The sequence below is a fragment of the Helianthus annuus genome, chromosome 3, assembly GCF_002127325.2.
Source record: "Helianthus annuus cultivar XRQ/B chromosome 3, HanXRQr2.0-SUNRISE, whole genome shotgun sequence".
Taxonomy (NCBI): Eukaryota; Viridiplantae; Streptophyta; class Magnoliopsida; order Asterales; family Asteraceae; genus Helianthus; species Helianthus annuus.
The window spans coordinates 40,839,516-40,844,694 of record NC_035435.2 but is presented as its reverse complement, the minus strand read 5'-3'; the positions used below and the strand labels follow the sequence as shown (position 1 = coordinate 40,844,694).

General features: G+C 36.3%; 1 long non-coding RNA gene across 1 annotated transcript; it reads right to left on the bottom strand.

The window, feature by feature from the left end:
- Window positions 1-3,421: 3,421 nt before the first annotated feature.
- LOC110902912 lies at window positions 3,422-4,288 on the bottom strand. The gene is made up of 3 exons (XR_002571521.2): window positions 4,242-4,288; window positions 3,831-3,911; window positions 3,422-3,537 (listed from the first exon to the last, which is right to left on the bottom strand). It is a non-coding gene; the product is annotated as an uncharacterized LOC110902912 (long non-coding RNA).
- Window positions 4,289-5,179: the final 891 nt, after the last annotated feature.

Genomic DNA, 5,179 nt, shown 5'->3' with positions numbered 1-5,179 from the left:
GCAGTAGTGATTTCAGTTTGGTCATTTTTCCTGAAACCTATGCCAAACTTTACATTGCTTTTGAACTGTTTCTCTAACATCAACTCATAACCTTTGCTGGATTCCACCCATTTTTCACAAGTGATTTGGGTGGATTCCAACTCCTTTTTACAAGCTTGATATTTCTCTATCATGTCTTGGGGTTGGTCCTTGGTTATGTTGTGTTCATGTTTAAGACTGCAGATTTCATTATCTTTTTCATATAATTTGTTTTTCAATTCTTTAATAGATTTTTCAAATTGTACTTCATCTTTTAAAATCTTATCCCGAAGGTTTTCATTTACCTCTTTAACATTAGCAAATGCTATGATCAATTTGTCTGAACATAGGTTTTTCAAGACCTGAGGTGATACCTTAGCTGCAGCCATCATGGCATAGTCACAAACATTCTCACAAGCACTAGTGTCCTTTTCCACTTCATCAACACACCACGGGTCAGCAAGAGGTTCTAACAGTGGTTCAAGTTCCTTTTCTAACAGTTGTTCATCAACAACAGCAGTAACCACTGCTTCAGCAACTTCATCCTCTATTTCTGCATTGGGTTCCACTTCTTCAATTTCAAGCCCTTCTGGAATTGACTCTAATGCTGCAAAACAAAATTCATCACAAGGAGCATCATTGTTAGCAAATATAGCAAAATTTTCATCAGTTAACTCATCAGGCATGCTACTCCAATCAACAAAGCCTTGGGTAAATAAGCTTTATTGATTGGCCTCTGCTGGAGTAGATGTTTGTGCAGCATGTTATGGTGCAGGTTGTTGCACTTGAACCTGAGAGACTGGGGCTTGGACATACTGGATTTGTGGAACAGGGGTTTGAACATATTGCACTAGAACAATGGTTATAGGATGTGCATAATGGGTAGTGTTTAAATGAGCATCAGGGGTATATTGGGAATAGTGCACAACGTTTTGTGTATTTTGAGGTCTAGGGCTAGGGTGTGTAATGGGTCCATTATTTTGACTTTTACATTCTCTAGCAAAGTGTCCTTCCCTGTTACACTTGTAGCACTTAATTTTAGATTTATCCAATCCCACTTTTAGATTACCATGCAACCCTGGAAATTTTCTTCATGTTCTCTTATAAAACTTGCTGGTTCTTACACTCAGCAGTGCCAATTGGTGCAAAATGTCCATTTCCTCCAGATAAGTGGGATCAAAGTGTTGGAGGTCATTGAGCTCAAAGGATAAGTTGTCAGAATTCTGGTTTTCCCCACTTGCTGTAAAAGCATAGTTGGGTGAGTAAGACTCAGAGTTGTTAAAGGCTCCACCAGCAGTTATGTCAATGTAATGATCATAACTCTGATCCTTACTACCACCAGATTCTTGTTGACCCAGAAGTGTTGTGTTACCAAAGGTATAATCATCAGCAACCTTCCTAGATTCCTGTAACTTCTTTTTCTGGTTCAACTCTCTCTCATAGGTGAGGAGTCGACCATGAAGTTGGGTCAAACTTAGCTCTTTAAAACCCACAGAATTTCTAGTTACGAAAGCTATAGTATCCCATTTGTCTGGTAATGACCTTAGAAACCTACTATTTAAAGTGGACTTTTCAAATCAACATTATCCAGTTTAAGTTCACTAATGAGACAGCTAAATCGTTCAAACCGTTGGGTTAGAGACTCTCCTTTGACATGACAAAAGGTTTCATACTATTGATTCAAAACCTCTCTCTTGTTTTCTATAACCTCTTCGGTTCTACCGAACTGCTCTTTCAGTGCATCCCACAACTCTTTGGCAATGTTACAGTGTAACAGTCCAGCATAAATGTTATTTGGGAGAGCTGAAGCCACTATGCTAAAAGCCTTTGCATCTAATTCAATTTCTTGAAAATCCTAATCTGAGTAATTTTCAAGGCTTTTAGGCACTTGGCCTTTGGGATCTTCTGTGCTAGGCACCATTGGAACTTGTGGTCCAAAGATGACTGACTTACAGCAGCCGGTGTTTTGCTGAGCTAACACATGGCCCATCCTACGTTGCCAGATATTGTACTCGGATCTGACAAGCATAGGTGGCTTGAATAGAGTTCCGATGTTGTGAGGGTCCTGGGAGTGTAATGTCATCTTGGTTGTTTTATAGAAGTTTTTTGAATAATCAACTTTTATACGTGATTACACTTTACTTTGTTTTTCAACTGATACGAACAGCTTTAGGATCAATGGATTTGAGCTAAACTTTTATATCAAATTGATTGTTAGATCGAATTTGACTATCCTATGCTCTGATACCAATTGTTAGGATCTGAGTTTGTCTTATTGTGTTGTTTAATTAAGTGAATAATGTAAGAAGGTATAGCAGAGACGAATTCAACAGAATATTGAAGGTAAACTTTATAACACAATCAAAGAAGAATAGCTTTCAGCAAACATGATTTCATTAGTCAAATGATCATATGAATTACAATGATTCAACTATGCATGCATGAACTACTAAACTCCCCCTCGGCCTGAGCTCACAGTTAGTTCATACAAGATGAATGGTGAAAGAGAGCTAATAGAACAGTACATGCACTGTTCTATTTATAGTACAATCCTAACCACTGAGCATCTAATGTTGACGTCACCTAGACATTGATATCTAACAGAATAACAACCTCTAAACACCGATCTAAATAAAACACTATTACAATAAACAACTGATAAGTAAAACACTGATATTGCTATCCGCTGTTGATGCCCAAGCACTGATGTTGCTGATCAGTGCTTTCTTCAATTGTTGATCAGGCCTTTGAATCAGCAGTGCTTAGTCTTCATCAGTTCCTTGACAATCAGTAGTTGTTAGGTCTTCTCAGTCTTTATACTCAGTAGTGCTTTGATGAATAGGTGATAAGGAGAACAGTCTTTAAGATGATCAGCTGATAGAAGCACTGCCATTGGAGGGAACTTAGAAGATGTAAGCTTATTGTGGATCAACTGTTGAGGACTGGTTTTGGCTTTCAGTATCATCTGTTCTTCTAGGTTTGATTACATGGGCCAACAATTTTGTTTGATAAACACTATTCGATTCAACTAAATCTGCATAAAACAAAACTCTAGTCACTTAACTTTTGTAATCAATAGATAATCATTTAACTATGAGAAGCTTAAACATCACTTAAAAGAAACTAACCAAAATAACAGATTACAGTGACAAAACATTAGAACGTATCCATATTTTGTGAAACATCAAATTACACTAATACCCTTTTGATCATAACATATTTACTAACCATACCCTTCGGTTCTAAAACCAAACTTCCATATTTTGTTTATGTCACAAAAAACCTTTCCTCTTAGCCAAAGCCGGCTTTTATTTCTATCATAAAAAAACAACATGAGTAAATACATTTATACCATATCTCTGAACCTGTACCGGACAACTTTTACACTAGAACTGTCGACACCATGTTCTTCAGCTACACGTTTTGCAATAGTTACTGCAGCAACACGTCTTGGTTGAGTGATTCCAATTATTCCTCCATTCTGACAAAATCCTCCGTTATACAAATAATGGGGCAATTCTGTCACGACAATATCGAACGTTTAGCCATAACTACAATTTTCAACGAAATCTATTATGGTTTGCTCTCTTATGTTCCTTACATTCTTTCTTATATTAAATGAGCTTTTAATAACCCCTTAACATGACAAACTGAATCTGCCAGGTGTTTTTCCAATCTCTTTGGCATTCTAATCATAGGAAAAATACTATGAACATATGCGTTGCAAGACTGCATCCCGTGAAACACACAAACATATGTACAATAAATAAAGCCAAATCAGAAACCTAAAAGCAAGGATGGTGAAAACTTACGTGTTGTCTTCCCACTTCAAGTTTCACCGACAATTATCAAGGTATCATTTTTCCAAACCTCTTCTACAAGCCTTTTCTCAACTACACAAATTAAAAATGATCAATAAGCAAAACCGTTAACATTGTACCCAGAGAAAACCTACAGCATACGCCAAAGTTAGGGGTCAGGTGTCAATTCTAATCAGCTTACAACACCAATGAAAACTTGTCATAAACATTTAGAAGATGAGAAACGTTGAACTTCAAACCAAAAAAGATTAGCAAAACACAAACAAGACAAAAAAATCCAGCTGATCTAAAAAAGCCCTTGAATGTGATGTTTTTGAATGTCAATCTAAGCTTCCAATAACAAATTAAGTGTTGTAACATCTAAAGGCAATTGCTATCTATCAATATGTGTTTCAAGAGTACCTGAAGCGATGGGCAAAGATCTTCTGTGTTGCTCAATCTCATGCCGCCTGAGAGAATATTAGTTGAGCAATTAGAGTGTGAATGATACGTATGTGTTTGTAAAATAAACCTGGCAAAGAAGTCAGACTTCTGATCGGCATTGATTAAGCGTTGAGGCTGATGATTAGTGCATACACAGAGATGTCACAAAAAGGAATAAACCGCATCTATAGGCAATTCTACACATGTTTCACCATGATTAAATTTCAATGTTAAAATTTATTATCTATAGTGCATTCAAACAGAACTAAACTAAACCAAACCAAACCAAACCCTAAATCTCTATTACAGCATGTGTTAAATAAAAAAACACAATTATAGATCAATAGTCACACTTAATACACATACGTCCATATAAAAACAGAAATCAACAGACATATTTCATTCTAAAAGCAAAACAACTAATTATATAGAACAACTCATTTTCAAAGGAGAGAGATCTGAAATACGAGAAATGGAGCTCACTCTTGCCAAGCAGACAAAAATGAAGACATAGATGAACAGACCACGACCTAACCCTAACCCTAGTTGTTAAATACGGTTCACCGGATGCAGAATTAGGCAGATTACTGGTGAATTCCGGTTCATTAGTGACTTCTGGTGGTGCAATTGGGTGAATGAGAACCAAAATCGATGAAGGGTTAGGGGAAGGAAATTGATTTTTGTTAACCGGATTTTAAATATGGGAAATTGATTTAGGGAGAGATGGTTTCATTTAAGAGGGGGCACTAAAAAAATGAGAGGGAAAAAATTTAGAAGAAATTTTATTAAAGGGTCTTTTGGAAGGAAAAGGAATGCTTGAAAATTTAAGTTTTTAAAATTACTTGAAAATTTAAGTGGCATATATAAAGTGCCACTAAAAATTCATATAAGCTTCAGTGGCACATAGAAAGTGTCAT